The 24,794-nt window shown below is 35.3% G+C and overlaps 1 pseudogene; it reads right to left on the reverse strand.

The window, feature by feature from the left end:
• Positions 1-17,585: 17,585 nt before the first annotated feature.
• On the reverse strand, positions 17,586-24,351 carry LOC107824092 (putative metal-nicotianamine transporter YSL7; annotated as a pseudogene).
• Between the last annotated feature and the right edge of the window lie 443 nt (positions 24,352-24,794).

Raw genomic sequence — 24,794 nt, forward strand, 5'->3', positions numbered from 1 at the left:
GTAAACGTCAAAGAATGTCTACTTCATTTGGACCAGATTTTGTGACTTTCTAATTGGAGAATGAGCCTCAAACATTTAAAGAAACTATGACTTCTTCCGAATCATTGTTTTGGAAAGAGGCAGTCAATAGTGAAATAGAATCCATATTGAACAACCATATATGGGAATTGGTTGATCTTCCTCCTAGAAATAAACCTTTGGGTTCTAAATGGATTTTTAAGAGAAAAATCAAAGATGATGGCACTATTGATAAATTCAAGGCAAGACTCGTAGTCAAAGGGTATAGACAACGAGAAGGTCTAGAATACTTTGATACATACTCTCCAGTTACAAGAATTACATCTATACGGATGTTAGTAGCATTAGCTACAGTGTATGGTCTTGAAATTCATCAAATGGATGTTAAGACGGCCTTCTTAAATGAAGAGTTGGAGGAAGAAATTTACATGGAACAACCTGAAGGGTTTGTGGTTCCAGGTAAAGAAAAGAAGGTATGTAGACTTGTTAAGTCTCTTTACGGACTAAAACAAGCACCCAAACAATGGCATGCGAAATTTGACCAAACAATGTTGTCAAATGGTTTTAAGATAAATAAATGTGATAAATGTGTGTACATTAAAAATGTTCCAAATAACATAGTCATTGTTTGCCTATATGTGGATGATATGCTGATAATGAGTAATGACATTGCCAACATAAATGCTACTAAGCGTATGCTCAATAGCAAGTTTGATATGAAAGACTTGGGAGTTGCTGATTTAATTCTGGGAATTAAGATCCATAAGACTCCTCAAGGTCTGGCATTGTCACAATCTCATTATATTAAGACAGTACTTGAAAAATTCAAGCACTTGAGCTTTAAAGTTGCAAAGACTCCAATTGACGTGAATCTTGCATTAGCAAAGAATAAAGGCCAAAGCATATCACAATTGGATTATGCTCGTGTGTTGGGATGCTTAATGTATATCATGAATTGTACACGACCAGATATAGCTTGTGCTATAAGTAAACTGAGTCGATATACGAGCAATCCAGGACAATCTCATTGGATGGCAATGAAACGAGTTTTGGGATATTTAGAACATACCCAGAACTTTGACTTGCACTACAGTAAATTCCCTGCGGTGATTGAGGGATACTGTGATATAAATTGGATCACCGGTTCAACTGATTCTAAGTCCACGAGTGGATATGTATTCACTATTAGTGGAGGAGCGGTATCTTGGAAGTCGTCCAAACAAACATGTATTGCCTGCTCTACAATGGAGGCTGAATTCATAGCCTTAGATAAAGCCGGTGAAGAAGTTGAATGGCTCCGAAATTTCTTGGAAGACATTCCATTTTGGCCCAAACTGTTGGCACCAATATGCATACATTGCGATAGTCAAGCGGCAATTGGAAGGGCTGGGAGCATTATGTATAACGGTAAATCTCGTCATATACGACGAAGACATAAAACGTTAGGCAATTACTCTCTAGAGGAATTATCACGATTGACTATGAAAAGTCAAGTGATAATGTGTCGGATCCACTTACAAAAGGCCTAACTAGAGAGGTAGTTGAGAAATCATCAAGGGGAATGGGGCTATGACCGAGAACAAGTCATTTTGGCGGTAACTCTACCTAGAAGACTGGAGATCCCAAGATCTAGGTTCAAGGAGATCAAACAAAGTCATTAATGACGGTTCAACATTGTCAAATAAAATTTTAGTCCGTTCTCGTGATGAGATAATGTTCAGTACCAAGGATAAAGCATTAAGGCTTTTTAATGATTTTCTAAATTTGATACGGGGTATATCAAATAGTGTATCTACAGGATGACACATTTAGGAATCACCTATGTAAGTGTGAAGTGTTAGCCGCTTCAAGGAGAACTTTGTAAGGCTAGTTCTCTACGCACTTATGAAACCAGGCGGTGTTCATGGCTGAAACGAACATAACAATGAGAACCAAAGACAGTTAAGGGTTGATTGTGTGACTTATGTTTGTCTAGGTATACACCAAAGATCGACGGTTCAAAGATATCAAATCTACCGATTGACCGAGTATATCCGACATAAGTTCACTATGGAAAGTTCAAAGGAAAACCTACGTATCTAGATGCGGTTAATCCTTGCTTGCAAATCACACAGTTTTTCCATGCATACTTCCGTGATATAGCCATTCCCCATTCATATGGGGGATTGTTGAGGTTAGTGTTATTTAAGATGAAAGTCTTAAAATGAGGGTGAATGGGAAATGGAGGAAAAAATAAAATTTTTGAGTAAAATTTTAAGTTTTCCCCTCTTGACAATGAGACATTATCCCATATTGGAAGAGAAAAAGATTTTTGATGGGTATATATATAATTGCTCTTCTTGTAGCTCTTAAAGAGTTAAGAAGAAAGCAAGCCTCGCGCCGTCGTCGTCGTCGCTCGCTCTGCTCGGCTTCGGATTTGGATTTGGATTTGGATTTGGATTTGGATTTGGTCAAATGATCGATTGATTGACTAATATTTTGGACCAAATTTATTTATTAATAGTAAATATTAACGTAAGATTATCCGCATTTGTAACGGATATGTTTTAATCCGTGTATTGACCACCAGCTGCAATAGCAGCCGCCTAATGCTCTTCCCACCATGGCCAAGTGCTTGCTCCACAAACAAGCTAGTGCATGCTCCACCATGGAGGGTGGAGGGTCGTTCATCTTCAAAGTTAACTGCTATAAATATGTATAGCAGCTGTTGAAGAAAGATACACCAAACTGAAAACGCTCAACTTTGGCTATACATTGCACTCCTTCCTCTCAGCATTTCCATACGATTTTCTGAGTTTCTACTCCTTTGTTCTGCATTGTTTTAACTTCAAACAAAGCAACTGTAAGTGTGATTTGCTACCGAACTTTGTGTTCGCTGAAACACTGGGGTTTGAAGTACCGCTACACCAGTGTGTGATTCGTTCTATCCTGGGAGGAAATAATCCATAACCTTGGGTACTAGGAGGGGATTAAATTCCTTAAGGAAACACTGTGAATTCAGTGGGCTCGAATTAATTACTGTTTTATTACGATTACTTATATTTTCCAGAATTATTATTTACAAATACAGCAATATTGGCGGGACTAACATGCCACAATCAATGAAACGATTTGATAAATATAAGAAAAGGGGTGCAGTGGCATACATATTTGTAATATTGCAGCTATCGAAATATTTTTGAAGTTCGCACCAATTTGCATCAAAACCGCGGTAATAATAACTACACCATCAATGAATCCAGGCGATTATGTTCATGTGGGAAATGATCGATTTATCATTTTCCATGCTCACATGCCATGAAGTGCTTTCAATATGCTGGGTTTGCACGAGGTATGTTGATAATAAATATAGTGTGGCTGCATACGCAAACACCTATAGCTTCCATAAAACGTCAAGCTATAGAATATTTATACAACGTCAAGCTATAGAAATGTTTATGCTAATACGAAGATCAAAATTTCTGCAAAGTTCCTACAGCCTTTGTTTAATGGTCTGGAGAGGCTTTGTAGATCATATCGAAACGGACCATGTGGAGCTAAGCTTTCCATCAAACATCAAAATTCGAAAACCTTTAAATCGGACCATTTAAAGGATGATAATCGTAATAACTTAATTATTTTCCAAAAGTTAGTCAAATATCAAACATACTCCTTCAGCCTGGTTCTCTTCCTGTTTTTTCCTCTTCTTATGAAGATTTTCCCAATTATTTGGTCTGAATTTCGTAGAGCCAAAAATTGCGTAGGATCACATCCCAAAATCAAATGCTTCTGACAAGGGACAATGAAGGTAATATATAGTAGTTGTACTTTCAGGAGTTCATACATAATGGAAAGTGGAATTTGCATATGTAACAAATAGACAAACTCCCCACTATATTAGTAAGAACTGGAACATGATTTCAGCTTTGGGATAATAATTGCAACACTCAAACTACTGAATTACAATAGAAAATACCGAAATAACAAGTAACTAAGGATAGAAATAAGAACGATGATGAGAAGATCAGACTTAGAGAATGAGGATGAGAGGATACGGACACTCAAGAAGAGGAAGTGAGAAGAACAGAGTGAGACAAAGCTTCAACATAATTCGCATAACCCTTCTGCAGCACTTGATTCCCTTTTTAATTGCTCATGTTGCACATGGACTCCCTTGCCACGGTTCCACACAAAGTTCTCTAATATTCCAAACACGCCCTTAGTCTTTTGGCCAATATCGTTCATAACAATTCCTCCATCCTCAAAAAGAACCTTGTCCTCAAGGTTCGAGTCAAGAACAGTGAGACTCGGGTGCTCCCAACCAATCATCTCAATACTAAGGCGTTCTTTGTGACTTGAGAAAAATATAGGATCCAGTGTACCTGCTGTGAACAAATCTAAATCTTGTTCCATGTGGCCATTAGCAGACATTAATAGAGTTATCAACTTGAGTGCCATCATCGCCTGCCTTCCCTAGCGACATGACCTTAGTATCTTGTCCTTGGTGCAGAGACAAAATGATAATCTGTAAGCAATATAAACATTAGTACTGAATGAACCAGGATACATCTGTTAGGGATATATTAGATATGTCCTAGATCCAATCTCATATTTGATGATTTGAACATATTTTTGTGAATGTTATTTGATATAAAAATATATGGCAATTGATATTCGTTTATCATAGTTATTATTAATTGCTTGATTAATTTAATAAGGTCCTTGATTAAATTTTGAGACTTGTCATCATGATGGAGATCATGATAATGAGAGTAAAGTCTCTTACAATTTAATCTAAATTTTGTTCTTGATCGTAGGATTATTAATTTGGACATTAGTAATCCGGTTAGATCAATATTTATGTGATCGTCTTTATGGGATACAGATTAATTGATCTCATTAACTAAATAATATAAATAGATGATGCATTTAGAGATATGATCATTGAACCGATTCATTGGATAATTCCTAATGGTTAGAATTACCATAAACTGTCAATAGGATATTCTCTTGAAGAATGTGATGTAAGAATTTCTTTTGACCTGATATCATCATAGTAATTGACAAATTAGTTATTGTGCTTTGATACTAGATACCTATGGCCCTAGGGCGATAGTTGAAAGGATATTGGGTACGATTAAATACTTGTAGAATTAGTGATTGATCAAGATAGAATCTGTCAACTCTTGGTAATGAGTTTAAGCTCCATGTTGTTATAAATTATAACCGACCAAACTAAGACCTTGGCTAGGGAGATTGAATGAAAGAAGAAAGGAGTTTCTTAGGTCATTCAATGGTAGATTATTTTTGATATGAATACATAGTCGGCCGCCTATTAGGATTTGACAGTTGAACCATATCCTAGGGTGTCCCAGAGCTATAAGGACAGAAGGAATTAATACATTATTCTTCTACAGGTTCTTGAGAGTAAATTATATACTTCATGCTATCTGGTCGTTAAGGAGTGTTGCTAGACGCCACCCTTGATTAGTATATTGATGTGATCAATTTACTACCGGTTTAGTATTGAACCTATGGGGTCGCACACTAACGAGTGTTCTGATCTTTGCTAAAGGATTAATTACTTTATTATTTGATAATTAAATTAAAGAATTTAATTAGTCAAATAAATTTAGTTATTAGTCCAAATGAAATATTATTATATTCTTTGCTAGAACAGAGGATATAATTAATATTGTGGACAAGTTGAAGTTTTCTATTTTAAATAAGAAAATTAAATTACATCTCTTGGTTGATATATATATATATATGTACTTGGTAATTATAATTAATATTTGTGTATATATGCACTTGGTAATTATAATTAATATTTGTAGAATTCAATTTAGAATTGAATTCCATAAATGAGTTACATGTTTTTATTTTAAAAGTATGATTAAGTTGTAGAATTCAATTTAGAATTGAATTCCATAAATGAGTTACATGTTTTTATTTTAAAAGTATGACTAAGTTGTAGAATTGAATTCCATAAATGAGTTACATGTTTTTATTTTAAAATATTGACTAAGTTATAGAATTCAATTTAGAATTGAATTCCATAAATGAGTTACATGTTTTTATTTTAAAAGTATGACTAAGTTGTAGAATTCAATTTAGAATTGAATTTCATAAATTAGTTATATATTTTTTTAATATTTACCATAAAGCATGTGATTTATATTTTCCAATGGAAATTATGTGTGTATATATGTGTGAGTTCTAATTAAGAATGAGGGTGAAAATATATCATATACATATTGTAAAAACCAAGAGAGTTATTCTTGAGAAGAAAATTACTTTGAGAAAGTAATAGTGCAATACAAAGCCAAGATAGAAAATACTAGTACAAGAAAATTATTTCTTGTTCTTCTACCTTTGAGTTGAGATTTATGAGAAATATTTAACACAATATTTTCATTCAATTTGTTCGCGGGATTTCATTGATCAAAGAGTTGATAGCAAGGATCAGTCTCGGTGTGGATACGCATAGCGTCTTCGCACTATCGAAGAAATTTAAAACGAGACTCTCTTCACCAGGTACGTCTTAGATCCGATCTTTGACATGCAAAATAAACTTTAAACACGAAAAGATCTGCCTAGGATTGTTATTGTCTTCTGCTGCGTGTTACGAACACCTATATGCAATCCTTCAGTGGTATCAGAGCCATGATTTATTGTGTCTAAAATTTATTTACGAAATATTTTAAGATTATATTTGAAGAGTTCAAACCATCAAAGGCGGACCTACCTTGGAGGTAGGGGGTCACCGGAACCCGTTAGCTTTAGCAAAAATACTAAAAAAATATATTATGCACATTTGTATATACACTGGGACCCCTCAAATAATTTACCTGGCCCCCTTAAGAAATAAAAGCCGGACAGAAGTGCTGGTTTTGTAGCCTGCTCAAGTGCTTCAGTTAGTTGATGGACCCAGGTTCGAAACTCCACTCCTTCCCTTTATCTTTTTTAATTCAACGATTGTTACTTAGTATACTAATCTACTATTTTTTTTATTTTATCTTTTCTGATTTCTTTAATGCTTGTACCAATACTCAACCTAAATTTTTAACCTTTTTAAAAAACCTTCGCTCACCCCTTCCTCAGTCCTTCCCTTTATCTTTTTTAATTCAACGATTGTTTACTTAGTACTAATCTACTATTTTTTTTATTTTATCTTTTCTGATTTCTTTAATGCTTGTACCAAGACTCAACCTAAATTTTTAACCTTTTTAAAAACCCCTCGCTCACCCCTTCTGCTTAAAAATAAATATTTTTTTCAATTGATTGTTTTAACCTTTTTTTGCATTTGCTGAACTCTGAGTGTATACGAATCAGCGACGGTGACTCAGTTTGAGACTCTTCTCAGCTGAAACATACCCTTAGTAAGTTTTTTTTCTTTTGAAGATATTAACTTAGCAAAATAATCTGCTATCGAACTTTTGCTTTCTGCAAAGAGCCGAGTTAAAAGAGAACGCCAAATTAATGTCGTAGCTAGTAGGCATTTAAAAATTGAGTGCTAATGTTAATTTGAAATATTCTTTTAGTGAAGTATTTGTCTTCAAACAAAATTGTGAAATTAGTATAAAAGCAGAACTTCGAATTAGGATATCTTTTATAGGACTAGGGTGAAATTTCGAATTTGTTTAATTTAATTAATACTTGTTCCCATAGTAGTTAGGTTAAGTAGTAAGCCTTAAAATTTTATTATAACTTGAACATTGAAACTGTTTTTATTAACAAAGTAGTAAGCATTAAAATCTTATTATAACTTGAACATTGGAACTGTTTTTATTAATAAAGTGTGTAGTATAATAATATTCATTTCTTACAAATGGATTTTGGTCATGGGATAACTTTGTTGTCCACTTGGTAACAATATGGTATTTACGTATATAAGTAATGATATTTAATAAAATTAAAGTTTGTATTTTGCTGATAATTTATCATAATTATATGTATTTATACTATGTATTGACTCCCCTTAATTTTCTGATATGTTTACTTATATATATTTGGAAACCCCTTAACGAAAATTATGGATCCGCCATTGGCCAGTAATTGGTACGCTTAATATAATAGTGCCCCCGTAATGCTCAAATCCCGGGTCCGCCTCTGCAAACCATAATACATGTGTCTTGTGCAATAGTCAAATTGTTTGAATGCATATGAATTAATATTATTTTATTGTGAATAAAATATGTATTCATATAAGTTAAACTATTAAGATAGTTCGTAACTTGAAATTTCGTACAAGATAAGACGGTAATCTATAATAGGTTATTAGATTATACAATTATTTTAATTGTTATTAATTTATGAGATATAAATTAATAATAATTTTCTAGCATGAATTATTTTATGTGACATATAAGATAAACATGTTAGAAGATCGATGTTGAATTTCGTTTTTATGTCACGTGTTTGTTCATTACATAATTTTGAATTATTTATTACATGTGATATAAATTAATTAAGGATTAAGCATGTAGACAACTTGAACTAAATTCACATGCTATAAAAGATTTGATCTTTATATTATTAAAATTATTTTTAGTAACAATTCCCTCTTACTAAAATTTGAGTTCTTAAATAATAAAATATAAGATATTATATTGTAAAGCTATCCATCAAAATAAATAATTTTATTTATTTCTTGTTTATAAGGAGCGGCCTAACAACTAGGAGACTTATAGTTCGAGAATATGGTAAAATTATTTATTGAATTAGATATATGGATTGGAAGAATTATTTAATTTTACACTAGACGCTTGGACTACCCGGGGGAGTATAAAATTTAATAAGTTCTTTGCTTTCATGATGGTTGAACTCAACTATGCCAATAGGATCGACCTGACTACCAGGGGACTATATGACATAGAGTTATTTAAGGATATTGTATGGGGATACAATTGGTAAAAGTATCTACCTTTAAAATATACGTGAGAAATGACTTGACATCCAAGGGGCTCATACATATTGTTAAAGGATTCCTTTACTCCACTAAAAGAAATAGAGATTTCTTAAACTATAATGAGGGTAAATAGTTTAAAATAATTAGTGAAAATATCATTTAAATAAAAGTTCATGTCTTTATGATATATATGTAAATATGTTCTTATATTATTGCCTTTTCTTTTCCATATTTTAGATTTCTCAATATGCATGTTATATCACTGCGTGGAATACTTGAGGCCAACAAGTTGGTTAGATCAAACTTTGATGATTGGTACAGAAATTTGAGAATTGTTCTCATGCATGAAAAGCTTATTAATGTGATCGATAAGCCTGCCAAGGAAGTCCCAAATGAGGATGATGATGATGCCACCAAGATTTATCAGAAATACTTGGAAGAATGTCTTACTACCAAATGCATCATTCTCGCTTCTATGAGTTTTGAGCTCCAGAGGAAACATCAGGATATTGATCCAACTGCAATCATTGAACATCTTAAGAAGATGTTTGGTACACAAAGCAGGACGGCTAGATACCAGCTATCTAAGGGTTTATTTGGATCCAAATTGATTGAAAACTCTCCAGTTGGACCCTATGTCAATCATATGATTGATCTTATTGAAGAACTTGAGAAGTTGGGGTGCAAACTAGGTAAAGAGTTTTCTCAAGATTTGATCTTACAATCACTCTCTGAATCCTTTTCACAATTTATTATTAATTTTAATATGCATAAAATTGATTGTGATCTTCATGAGATGCTTAATATGCTAATTTATTATGAGAATCAACTTGCATCTGAGAAGAAGAAAGGAACTGTCATGTTGGTTGGAAACTCTTCTAAGAAGAAGGGTAAGGGTAAAAATAAATCCAAGAATAAGCCTATTGCGCCTAAGGGTGGTGTGACCAAACCCAAAGGCAAAAGAGGCAAAGCTGACCAATTCGATGTTGAATGTTTCCATTGTAAGAAGATAGGACATTGGAAGAGAAACTGTCAGGAGTATCTTGCAACTCTAAATGACAAGAAACAAGGTAAGACTCAAATGAAAAATATTTTCAAAGTTTTTTTAACTACTATTGATTCTTCATTGTGGGTATTAGATACTGGCAGTGGTTATAACATCTACAATATGTTGCAGGGGTTCCAAATAAGTAGAAGATTGAAGAAAGGAGAAATTAATCTACAAGTTGAAAATGGTGCAAAAGTTGCGGCCGTAGCTGTAGGATCATTTTCTTTAACAATGCCTATGGGCAAAGTACTTATGTTATATGATTGTTATTACGTTCCTAAATTTGTTTCGAACATAATTTCAGCTTCTATGTTAGACAAACATGGTTTTCGCATTATTATAAGCAATGGTATTTGCTCTATTTATTATGGTGATAATTTATATGTGAATGGCTATCTCCAGCATGATGTTTATGTCTTACTAAATGTGAATGCTAATTCGATTATGCATGTTTCAAGTCTTAATAGGAAAAGAGATGATCAAGTAAATCATACATACCTTTGTAGACTTGGTCATATAGGAGAGAAAAGAATTAACAAGTTGTACAAGGAAGGGTACATTGACAAGTATAATTTTGAATCATATCCAACTTGTGAATCTTGTCTCAAAGGAAAAATGACTAAATCTCCATTTACTGGAAGTGGAGAAAGAGCTACTGAATTATTGGGACTAATTCATACATATGTTTGTGGGCCCATGAAAATTCAATCTAGAGGTGGATATTCTTACTTCATCATCTTCACGATGATATGTCAAGATATGGATTTGTGTATCTTATGAAACACAAATATGAATCTTTTCAAATGTTCAAAAGGTTCCGTAGTGAAGTTGAGAAACAGACTGGTAAAAGTATTAAAGTACTAAGGTCTGATAGAGGTGAAAAATATCCTAGTAAAAATTTTACTAGGTATCTCAAAGAGAATGGGATTCTCTCACAGTGGACACCTCCAGGAATACCACAACACAATGGTGTGTCTGAAAGGAGAAATCGAACCTTATTAGATATGGTGAGATCTATGATGGGGTTCACTGATCTTCCAATAAATTTATGGGGATATGCTTTAGAAGCAGCAACATACTTACTTAATAAAGTTCCCACTAAGTCAGTCTCTACAACACCATATGAGATATGGAAAGGACGTAAGCCTAATCTTAAGCATATTAAAGTTTGGGGTTGTCCAGCTTATGTTAAGAGACTTCAATCTGATAAACTTAACTCAAGATCTTATAAGTGTAGGTTCATTGGGTATCCCAAAGAAATAATGGGATATTATTTTTATCACCCTTCTGACTATAAAGTGTTTGTGGCTAGAGGAGCAACCTTTTTGGAAAGGGAATTTCTTTTGGAAGGAAATTATTGTGGAGAAATAGAACTTGATGAAGTTCAAGAAACTAATGAATCAACACAAAATCAAGATCATCAGACACAAGTTGAAGAACCTTTCTACATGAGAACGTCATGTACCAACTAGATTAAATTTAATGGTACAAGATGATATATCAAATGAGGTTGATCATAATGATAATGACCTTAAGACCTATGAAGAGGCTATACAAAGTTCTGATTATGAGAAATGGCAAAAGGCCATGGAATCTGAAATGGAATCCATGAAGGAAAATAAAGTATGGACTTTAGTTGAACCTTCAAAGGATATAAAACCTATAGGTTGTAAATTGGTTTTTAAGAAAAAGATTGGAGCAGACGGAAAGGTGGAGACCTACAAAGCCCGTCTTGTTGCCAAGGGATATCGTCAGAAAGAAGGAGTCGACTATGATGAGACTTTCTCTCCCGTGGCAATGCTCAAATCAATTCAGATTTTGCTTGTTGTAGCAGCCTACTATGATTATGAAATATGGCAAATGGATGTGAAAACAGCTTTCCTTAATGGTGAGCTAGAAGAGGATGTGTACATGACACAACCTGAAGGTTTCACATCTCCGTCTGATCATAATAAAATTTGCAAGCTTCAAAGATCCATTTATGGACTAAAGCAAGCTTCTCGAAGTTGGAATATTCGCTTTAACAAGATAATTGAAAAGTTCAATTTTGTTAAATGCGAAAAAGAACCTTGTGTGTACAAAAAGGTTAGTGGGAGCACAATTATATTCTTAATACTTTATGTTGATGATATATTGCTCATAGGAAATGATATACCGGCATTGCAAAGTACCAAGATTTGGCTATCTGAATAGTTCTCCACGAAAGACTTGGGAGAAGCAGCTTATATATTGGGAATAAAGATCTATAGAGATAGATCTAGGAAGCTGCTTGGGCTTTCCCAGTCCTTGTACATTGATAGCATCTTAAAGAGGTATAACATGGATAATTCCAAAAGAGGCTATCTACCGATAGGCACTAGAATTACTCTCAGTAGGGAGGATTGTCCTAAAACATCTGAATAGAGAGAACGCATGAGTAGGATCCCATACGCTAGTGCAGTGGGAGCTATCATGTATACCATGACATGTACACGTCCTGATGTGGCTTATGCACTAGGAGTGACTAGCCGATATCAGGCAAATCCTGTGAGGAACATTGGAAGGTGGTGAAGACCATTCTTAAGTACTTAAGAAGAACTAAAGACCAATTCCTCATTTATGGAGATTCTGAGTTGAAACTTGAAGGTTATACTGATGCAAGTTTCTCTTCAGATAGAGATGATAGCAAATCTATTTCTGGTTATGTATTCATCTTAAATGGTGGGGCAGTGAGTTGGAAAAGTTCCAAATAAGCTACAGTAGCTGATTCAGTGACTAAAGCAGAATATATAGCAGCTAGTGAAGCTGCTAAGGAAGCTGTATGGATGAAAAAGTTCTTAAATGAACTTGGTGTGGTTCCTTCAATAGAAGGTGCAATTCCATTATTATGTGACAATACTGGAGCCATTGCTCAAGCAAAAGAACCAAGATCACACCAAAAATCCAAACATGTCCTGCGAAGGTATCACTTGATAAGAGAGATCATTGAACGTGGAGACGTCGAAATTCAAAGATTGATGGAAAAGAAAATGCTGCAGACCCATTCACTAAAGCACTTGGAGCAAATGAGTTTGACAAGCATAAGTAGAAATTGGGAATGAAGTAAACTTCTAGTTTACGATAGAGTGTGCTTCAACTGTACTAATCTTTGAATAATATAAGCTAGAAGATAAAGTTGGTAACTTTTCTACAATGCACTTCTGACGAGAAACGTTCTTTGTAATACAAAGATATTCCATATTCATTTCATCTATTGTCTCGACATGATATCCATTTCGGAGGATATTTATAAAACTCAACAAGTTTCTTCGGGACTTGGAGAAAAATAATGCATTATCTATTATAAGTTTTGTCCCCTTAGACAGAAATATAGTGGCTCTTCCGGAGCCTTCAATCAAACTTATATTACATAATGAACTGAAATCTCCTCTATTTATAGAAGAAAGGAAGCTGTTGTGTAAGTTGCTTCTGCAAGCTGCTGTGTAAGCTCCTTGTAAGCTGGTACTGTACCAGATATAGATAATATTCTACCGGGAGTGATGTTTATCCATAATAGAGTACCGAAAGGATAAGCTTATTGTACCAGATATAGATAATCTTCTACTGGGGGTAATCTTCTACCAGATATCAGTTTATCTATATTCTTGTCTTTATTTTACAGTCTTTATTTCATAACACGTTATCAACACGAGACTCTTTCATCTCGAGCAAATACTTTGGTACAGTAGAAGATTATCTATATCTGGTACAATGAGCTTATCCTTTCTTTACTCTATTATGGATAAACATCACCCCTGGTAGAATATTATCTATATTTGGTACGAGAGCAACTTACAAGTAGCTTACACAATAACTTGCAGAAGCAGCTTATACAGCAGCTTCTTTTCTTCTATAAATAAAGGAGATTTCAGTTCATTCTGTAATATAAGTTTGATTGAAGGCTCTGAAAGAGCCACTATATTTATGTCTAAGGGAACAAAACTTATAATAGACAATGCAGTATTCTCCTCCAAGTCCCAAAGAAACTTGTTGAGTTTTATAGATATCCGCCGAAATGGATATCATGTTGAGATGATAGATAAAATGAATATGAAATATCTTTGTATTACAAAGAATGTTTCTGGCCAGAAGTGCATTGTAGAAAAGTTACCAACTTTATCTTCTGGCGTATACTATTCAAAGATTAGTACAGTTGAAGCACACTCTATTGTAATCCAGATGTTTACTGATTCAAATATTTTAGTGCTTTGGCATGGTCGTTTGGGCCATTCTGGATCAATAATGATGAGACGAATTACTGAAAATTCGAGTGAGCACCCATTAAAGAACCTGAAGATTCTTACATTAATGAATTTTCTTGTGATGCTTGTTATCATGGAAAAATAATTACTAGAACATCACCAATGAAGGTTGGCATTGAATTCCCTGCCTTTTTAGAACGTATATATGGGAATATATGTGGACTTATTCACCCACCAAGTGGGTTGTTTAGATATTTTATTGTCCTAATAGATGCATCTTCAAGATGGTCTCATGTGTGTCTACTATCATCTCGCAACCTGGCATTTGCAAAGCTATTAGCCCAAATAATTTGATTAAGGGCACAATTCCCAGATTATCCTATAAAGGCTATTCGCCTTGATAATGCTGAAGAATTCTCATCTCAAACTTTTGATGATTATTGTCTATCAGTTGGGATAAAAGTTGAACATCATGTAGCTTATGTTCATAATTAAAATGGTCTTGCAGAGTCATTTATTAAATGCCTGCAATTGATAGCAAGACCACTGCTTATGAAAATAAAATTGCCCACTACTGTTTGGGGCCATTCTATCTTGTATGTAGCATCACTTATCCGTCTCAGACCGACACATTATAATAAATATTATCTGTCACAATTAGTTTTTGGTCATGAACCAGATATTGCCCATCTACGAATTTTTGGATATGATGTATATGTGCCAGTAGTACCACCACAGCGCAGTAAGATAGGATCACATAGAAGGTTAGGAATATATGTTGAGTTTGAATCACCCTCTATTATTCGCTATCTTAAACCATTGACAGGAGATTTATTTACTTCTCGATTTGCAGATTGTCGGTTTGATGACAAATTTCCCACAATTAGGGGGAGAGAAAAAGGAAATCAAAAGAGAAATTGTGTGAAAAGTTTTATCATTATCTCATTTTGATCCACGTACCCCTATATGTAATTAGGAGGTCCAGAAGATCATCTATTTACAAAATATAGCAAATCAAATGCTAGACGCATTTACTGATTTGAAAAGGATAACTAAGTCACATATCCCTGCAGAGAATGTGCCTATCCGAATTGATGTCCCAGCAGGACCATCTACTAGTATGAGCGCTAGTGAACCTAAAGCACGCCTGAAGTATTTTTGTGAATGTTATTTGATATAAAAATATATGGAATTTGATATTCGTTTATCATAGTTATTATTAATTGCTTCATTAATTTAATAAGGTCCTTGATTAAATTTTGAGACTTGTCATCATGATGGAGATCATGATAATGAGAGTAAAGTCTCTTACAATTTAATCTAAATTTTGTTCTTGATCGTAGGATTATTAATTTGGACATTAGTAATCCGGTTAGATCAATATTTATGTGATCGTCTTTATGGGATAAAGATTAGTTGATCTCATTAACTAAATAATATAAATAGATGATGCATATAGAGATATGATCATTGAACCAATTCATTGGATAATTACTAATGGTTAGAATTACCATAAACTGTCAATAGGATATTCTCTTGAAGAATGTGATGTAAGAGTTTTCTTTGACCTGAGATCGTCATAGTAATTGACAAGTTATTTATTGTGCTTTGATACTAGACACTTATGGCCCTAGGGCGATAGTTGAAAGGATATTGGGTACGATTAAATACTTGTAGAATTAGTAATTGATCTAAGATGGAATCTGTCAACTCTTGGTAATGAGTTTAAGCTCCATGTTGTTATAAATTATAACCGACCAAACAAGACCTTGGCCGGGGCGATTGAATGAAAGAAGAAAGGAGTTTCTTAGGTCATTCAATGGTAGATTATTTTTGACATGAATACATAGTCGGCCGCCTATTAGGATTTGACAGTTGAACCATATCCTAGGGTGACCCAGAGCTATAAGGACAGAAGAAATTAATGCATTATTCTTCTACAAGTTCTTGAGAGTAAATTATATACCTCATGTTATTCGGTCGTTAAGGAGTGTTGCTAGACGCCACCCTTGATTAGTATATTGATGTGATCAATTTACTACCGGTTTAGTATTGAACCTATGGGGTCGCACACTAACGAGTGTTCTGATCTTTGCTAAAGGATTAATTACTTTATTATTTGATAATTAAATTAAAGAATTTAATTAGTCAAATAAATTTAGTTATTAGTCCAAATAAAATATTATTATATTCTTTGCTAGAACAGAGGATATAATTAATATTGTGGACAAGTTGAAGTTTTCTATTTTAAATAAGAAAATTAAATTACATCTCTTGGTTGATATATTTATATGCACTTGGTAATTATAATTAATATTTGTAGAATTCAATTTAGAATTGAATTCCATAAATTAGTTACATATTTTTTTAATATTTACCATAAAGCATGTTATTTGTATTTTTCAATGAAAATTAGGTGTATATATATGTGTGAGTCCTAATTAAGAATGAGGGTAAAAATATATCATATACATATTGTAAAAACTAAGAGAGTTATTCTTGAGAAGAAAATTACTTTGAGAAAGTAATAGTGCAATACAAAGCAAGATAGAAAATACTAGTACAAGAAAATTATTTCTTGTTCTTCTACCTTTGAATTGAGATTTTTGAGAAAAATTTCAACACAATATTTTCAATCAATTTGTTCGCGGAATTTCATTGATCAAAGAATTGATAGCAGGGATTGTTATTGTCTTCCGCTGTGTGTTATGAACACCTCTATGCAATCCGACAACATCTGCAGTCCAGGTATTAACGTTTTAGCTTCATTTACCTTTATTGCCTTCAGGATATTTAATAGGCATTTGACTGGTGTATTAACAATGGTCACAACATAAAACTAGAATCACACTCTCTAAAAACCAGACCACTGATAACAAAAAAGATGAAGAGAAGCATTGAAGACATTAATTACTCTGGAGCAAATTTCCTACTATTATTTTAGTCTGCAACATCTTCCAGCTGGTGCAAGAAGCCATTTTTACAAGAACCAAACTCATAGTTACGTTTTATATCTCTGTTTACTCTATCTGTTGTTAACTCTTTTTTTTTTTTTTTTTTAGCAGGATATATGAACATCTTAATTAAAAGAAGAAACAAACTACACAATACATTGACGTTATATGAACATCTTAATTAAAAGAAGAAACAAACTACACAATATATTGACGTTACTAACTAAAATCATAATCCATTAGTAGCTGGTACAAACGAAATTTGAAACACGCAAAATACGTCAAGAACATAAACACAACTTGTATTAGTTCTACTACTACAATAAAATAGACAACTTAAAAACATGTCATGTTACGCTAACAAGACTAAAATAACCAAAAAACTAAAAACTTAGATAAAGGGAGATAAAAAATAAAAATAAAAAATTAATTTGTACAAGGATTTTATGATCAGGAATAGGAGGAAAGTGGGACTAAAATCAGTGATGTACTTTCATGCAAAAGGGAGCTTTGACACCAGCTAGGGCAAGAACAGATGCTGGAATTCCCCACAAGGATTCACCACATATTAGACCAGAAGCCACTGCAGGTCCAAAATCTTTAGCTTGCTGCTTGTTCACCATTTCCCAAATGAATAGAATCAATGACCCTATACACATGTCAATGGCAAAGTACCCTCCAAGATAAAATGGTATGGCCATGCACATTGGACTCGGCACGAACCGATAAATCCTATACTTGGTCTCGAATTTTTTCAGCAGCTGAGTCAGTAAGTTGATCACAATCGCAGCCACAAAGAACCAAATACATCAATGCATACGGTGCAGGGTATGAACCTTCTGGATCACCCAATTTATAGGCACTGTGGAAAATCCAGAAAACTAGTGGTGTTATCACACAGCCCATGGCAGTTCCAATGACTTGGCTAAAGAACATGGAACGCGGCGATGTTAGCGTTAAGTAACCAGTCTTGAAATCTCCCATCAAGCCAGCAGCTGTGTCGAGTATGCTCATCACCAATCCACATGAAGCAAGGCCAGCAATCACTCCACCATTTTGCAAACCAACCCAATAACTAAATGTAAGGATTGCAATTTTTCCGTAATTTGAGGCCAAAGACCAATCTGTGAGGCCACTTCCATAAGAATTGCAGAAGGCCAAAACTGGAGCAATTACATAGGCAACCAGAATGTGATACCATTTCAGTGAGTGGAAGATAATTGGCACCACAATGATAGATATGACGGCAATACCAACGTATCTGTTGAAATTGTCAAAAGTGTCACATCGGTGAATGACAATTTTGAATGAGAATTTCACCCTATAAAAGGAGGCCTAATGTTTAGGATTTAAACACACCTCTCATTTGCCTTTTTTATCTTCTTAAGGCATTTGTAACTTCTCTCTTTAGTATTATTTCACTTGTAATTTTGGAGTGAAATAAAATATTGATTGTGTCCGAGGAAGTAGGCAAAATTGGCCGAACCTCGTAAATTCTGGTGTTCTTTTATTGTTGTCTTATTGTCTTGTTTATTATTTAGTGGTTGTCATAATTTTTGGTATAGTAGTTGTGACTCATTCACACTATATACATTTGGCTTCCGCAACAATTGGTATCAGAGCCAAGTTTCTGTCTAAGTATGCTCTGTGGTTACAGCATAGTCTGATCTTCCACATCAGAAAAGATCTATCTTGGTAACTGAGTCAAGGTTCTGTCTGAGTATGCTCTGTGGTTGCAGCTTAGTCTGATCTTCCATACCAGAAAGGAAATAATCTTGATTTGTGTCGTCAGCTACTAAATAATATTTGTGTCAAAATGGAAGACAATAAACAAGAAGAATCTACATCAAGTGTCAATAATACGTCATCGTTGGCATCTTCGCTTATGACAAGAATTGTGTCAAATGCGAAATTTGCGATAGAAATTTTTGACGGGTCAGGACATTTTGGGATGTGGCAAGGCGAGGTTCTAGATGTTTTTTTTCAACAAGGGCTAGATCTTGCCATTGAAGAAAAGAAGCCAGATGTTATTGGAGAAGAAGATTGAAAAATTATCAATCGTGTTGCTTGCGGTACCATTCGATCCTACCTTGCTAGAAAGCAGAAATATCCATACACAAAGGAAACTTCTGCAAGTAAATTATGGAAAGCACTGGAGGATAAATTTTTGAAGAAAAACAGTCAAAATAAATTGTACATGAAGAAGAGACTGTTTCGCTTCACCTATGTTCCTGGTACCACAATGAATGAACATATCACCAGTTTCAATAAGTTGGTCACAGATTTGCAAAACATGGATGCAGCTTTTGATGATGGTGACTTGGCCTTGATGTTGTTGGGGTCACTTCCTAATGAGTACGAGCACCTTGAAACTACTCTACTCCATGGAAATGACGAAATTTCTCTCAGAGAAGTTTGTTCGGCTTTGTACAGCTATGAACAAAGAAAGGGAGAAAAACAGAAGGGCGGAGAAGCAGAAGAACTAATTGTGAGGGGTCGTCCTCAAAATCAAACGAGGACTAAGAAGGGAAGATCCAAGTCGAGATCTAGACCCAGCAAAGATGAATGTGCCTTTTGTTGAGAAAAGGGGCACTGGAAGAAAGACTGTCCGAAGTTGAAGAATAAGGCCAGACATAACAATGGAAAGGCCATTATGGATTCAAATGTAGCTGATTGTGATGATTCAGACTTCTCATTAGTTACAACAGAGTTATCAACATCATCAGACATATGGTTGATGGACTCGGCTTGTAGCTATCATATGTGTCCCAACAAGGACTGGTTCGTGAATTTTCAAGAAGGAGAATATGGAGTCATCCACACAGCGGATAACAGCCCTCTTACCTCATATGGCATTGGTTCAATAAGATTAAGGAGCCATGATGGAATGATCAGAACATTAACAGATGTTCGATATGTACCGGGTTTGAAGAAGAATCTCATCTCTGTGGGAGCCCTAGAATCAAAAGGGTTCAAAATCATTGCAGAAAATGGAGTGATGAGAATATGCTCCGGTGCACTAGTGGTAATGAAGGCCAATCGGAAGAACAATAACATGTACCGCTATCGTGGTAGTACAGTTATTGGGACAGCAACAGTGACATCCAGTGATGACAAAGAGGCAGAAGCAACCAGGCTATGGCACATGCGCTTGGGACATGCTGGAGGGAAATCCTTGAAAGCTCTATCTAATCAAGGATTGTTAAAAGGCGTAAAGACTTGCAACTTGGAGTTTTGCGAGCATTGTGTCAAAGGGAAACAGACAAGGGTTAAATTTGGTACAGCGATCCATAATGCTAAAGGCATTTTGGATTATGTACACTCTGATGTTTGGGGTTCTTCCAAAACACCTTTATTGGGTGGGAAGCACTATTTTGTAACCTTTGTTGATGATTTTTCCCGAAGAGTGTGGGTGTATACAATGAAGAGGAAAGATGAAGTGTTGGGAATTTTTCTCAAATGGAAGACGATGGTGGAGAATCAAACAGGCAGGAGGATCAAGTGTATTCGCACAGACAATGGAGGTGAATACAAAAATGATCATTTCAATAAGGTCTGTGAAAATGATGGCATCGTTCGACACTTCACTGTCAGACATACACCACAACAGAATGGAGTGGCAGAACATATGAATCGGACTTTACTGGAGAAGGTACGGTGTATGTTGTCCAATGCTGGCTTGGGCAAAGAATTTTGGGCTGAGGCAATTACATATGCATGCCACCTCATTAATCGTCTACCATCTGCTGCTATTGATGGCAAGACACCATTTGAAAAATGGTATGGAAAACCTGCTGTAGATTATGACTCTTTGCACGTATTTGGCTCAATTGCATACTATCATGTGAAAGAGTCAAAATTGGATCCGAGAGCAAAGAAGGCTATATTTATGGGGATTACTTCTGGAGTCAAAGGATACCGCTTATGGTGTTCAGAGACAAGGAATATTATATTCAGCAGAGATATTACCTTTGATGAATCTGCCATAACAGATAAGGTGACAGTTGAAGATGTCAAACAAACTGGTGGTGCATCAAAGCAGGTGGAGTTTGAGGGAAAGTTTATTTTTCCTACACAAGAAGCAGAGGAGGAAACTCATGAAGATTACCCTCTGGAAGAAGAGCCAGTAGAGAGGGAGATTCCAACTCAGGAACCTCGATAACAACTTGAATCAATAGCAACCAGCAGGCCAAAAAGGACAATAACGAAACCTGTTCGTCTCATAGAGACGGTTGCTTGCGCAACCTCAATTGTAGCTGATGGTGTTCCTACCACTTATAAAGACGCAATCCAAAGTTCAGAAGAAGATAAGTGGAGGATTGCCATGAATGAAGAAATGCAGTCCCTTCATCAGAATCATACATGGAAATTGGCCAATCTCCCGAAGGAAAAGAAAACAATTGGGTGAAAATGGGTATTTGCAAAGAAAGAAGGATTTCCTAACCAAGAAGATGTTCGCTACAAAGCAAGATTGGTGACCAAAGGATATGCTCAGAAGGAGGGAATTGATTACAATGAAGTATTTTCTCCAGTTGTAAAACATTCCTCTATTAGAATTATGTTGGCTTTGGTAGCACAGTTGGATTTGGAACTAGTTCAGATGGATGTAAAAACTGCATTTTTACATGGAAACTTGGAGGAGGAAATCTACATGAATCAGCCAGAAGGATTCAAAGTTGCTGGAAAAGAAAATATGGTATGCAAACTTGAAAAATCGTTGTACGGATTGAAACAATCTTCTAGACAATGGTACAAGCGATTTGACAAGTTTATGTTGCGGCAAGGGTACAAGAGAACCAAATACGATCATTGTGTGTATTTGCGCAAACTTAATGATGGTTCCTTTGTATTTCTTCTCCTATATGTTGATGATATGTTGATTACTTCCAAGAATTCGGAAGAAATTGATAAGTTGAAGATTCAACTAAAGGAGGAGTTCGAGATGAAGGATCTGGGTGAGGCAAAGAAAATTCTTGGCATGGAGATAATAAGAGATAGACGTTCAAAGAAACTCTGTTTATCTCAGAAAGAATATTTGAAGAGAGTACTACAGCGTTTTGGCATAGATAAGAAGACTAAGCCAATTAGTACGCCACTTGCTCCCCATTTTAAGCTAAGTACTACTATGTCGCCAAAGGATGAAACTGAACAGGAGTATATGTCAAGGGTACCATACGCAAATGTTGTTGGTTGCTTGATGTATGCAATGGTTTGTACGAGACCTGACATTTCACAAGCCGTTGGAGTTATTAGCAGATATATGCATAATCCAGGAAAGGAGTATTGGCAAGCTGTGAAATGGATTCTACGGTATATTCATAGTACTGTAGATGTTGGGTTAGTTTTTGAGCAGGAAGGCAATCGGTCTGTAGTTGGATATTGTGACTCAGATTTTGCGGGTGATCTGGACAAACGAAAGTCAACTACTGGTTATGTGTTTACTTTTGCAAAGGCACCAGTTAGTTGGAAGTCTACTTTGCAGTCAACAGTTGCTTTTTCTACAACAGAGGCAGAGTACATAGCTATTACAGAGGCTGTGAAGGAGGCAATTTGGCTTCAGGAGTTGCTAAAGGAGCTTGGTATTGAACAAAAAAATATTACAATTTTTTGTGATAGTCAAAGTGCTATTCAATTAGCGAAGAACCAAGTTTATCATGCAAGGACGAAGCACATTGATGTTCGATATCATTTCGTACGAGAAATCATAGAAGAAGGTGGAGTCACGGTGAAGAAAATTCATACTACGGAGAACCCTGCTGATATGCTGACAAAAGTGATGACTGCGGTCAAGTTTCAACATTGTTTGGATTTGATCAACATTGTTGAACACTAAAGATTGAAGATGAAGACACAACCAAAATTTGTTATTGAGAGAAAATTGAAGATGTGGAATTTTGCCAAGGTGGAGATTTGTTGAAATTGTCAAAAGTCCCACATCGGTGGATGACAATTTTGAATGGGAATTTCACCCTATAAAAGGAAGCCTAATATTTAGGATTTAAACACACCTCTCATTTGCCTTTTTTATCTTCTTAAGGCATTTGTAACTTCTCTCTTTAGTATTATTTCACTTGTAATTTTGGAGTGGAATAAAATATTGATTGTGTCCGAGGAAGTAGGCAAAATTGGCCGAACCTCGTAAATTCTGGTGTTCTTTTATTGTTGTCTTATTGTCTTGTTTATTATTTAGTGGTTGTCATAATTTTTGATATAGTAGTTGTGACTCATTCACACTATATACATTTGGTTTTCGCAACAGTATCTGCCGATGGCTGCCCAGATGGGGATCTGGTCTTTCAAGAAGTACTCGTTTTGTCTCTTCGTGTCATAGTCTTCTGAGGACTCTTCACCTGAATAATCTTCCTCTCCTGATGATTTCCTCTTTTTGAAACTTAAGGCTGTGACCACCAACATGTAAGCAAAATGGAATAGACCATCTCCAAGCATCATGGCAATTGCGATAAATACCCTATATCCTTGGATACCATGAAGACTTGACGCGGATAAGTGGTCAGAGTACCAGTCGCCTTTCTTCGCTTCGATCATAGGCCACATGATAGCCCACGATATAATGGCACCAATTAGCAACGAAACATTAACCATGTAGGGGCAGAGCATACCAACTCCAACATATGTTGAGGAGAAATCAAAATAGAACCTCTTGGCATAGGCATTGAAACCAAATGTAGGCAAGCTACCAAATCCGCAGCCATCTTCACGTGCAAATATCCACTGAACAGCCCCAAATATAAAGCTGAAGCCAAAGGATTTGAACAATGAACCAACTTGTTTCTTGGCCAGCTTTGCTCCTTTAGGAGTGTGGAAACAATTGATAAGGTAAGCAGTTGCAGTTCCACTCGGATATGTCAACTTGTACTTCATAATCATCAACTTTCTTAGTGCGACAATTGAGAAGAGACCAGCAAAGCTGACAACAAGAAGAAAGGGAAGCATCCAACTAATATCAAGCTTCTTAGTATTATTTGGGGTATTTCCTGCATCAGCCTGAGCTGCTATGAATGGACTCATTCCCAACATATAACTTGCTGTCCCGCTGCTAAAAGCAATGCCAGAAGAAGCAACAACGCACGTCTGGATGACGGTATTCTCTTGCCTAGTAAAAGGCTGCTTCAATTTTCCAAACTTCTCAATAACAGCAGTCCATGACCTAATCATAGCAAACCCCAAGAGCCCCGCGGCCACGTTAAGAGAAGGGATAACACCAGTCGTGAGATTCAGTTTGCAAACAATGAAGTTGAACACGATGCTCAGGATCAAACCAGTCACCATTGACCTCAACGTTATTTGCTTCTTCCACGGTGGTACTTCTTTATCCCTGAATGCATATTCTGTTGATTCATTATCTCCACTTTCCACGCCCATTGATAATTCACACACACACGCGCACTACTCTTTTTTTCTTCTTTCTTTGGGTTCTTTCAAATATGATTAAAAGGAAGAAAGAAAGATCAAAGTTTGTAGTATTTGATGATTTCTTCTTCTACTTAGTTGGTATATTTATAGCTGCAAGGGATGGCTTATTTTTTAACCAAAACCAAAATGGTTTAGGAGTAGTTTCTGTGGTCTTTCGTGAATTAACTCCCAAGGAGTAATCCTAAACCTACTAGGTAAAACTTCCAAGTTACTATCCTAAGCTAATTAGG

The sequence above is a fragment of the Nicotiana tabacum genome, chromosome 24 (assembly GCF_000715075.1).
Source record: "Nicotiana tabacum cultivar K326 chromosome 24, ASM71507v2, whole genome shotgun sequence".
Taxonomy (NCBI): domain Eukaryota; kingdom Viridiplantae; phylum Streptophyta; class Magnoliopsida; order Solanales; family Solanaceae; genus Nicotiana; species Nicotiana tabacum.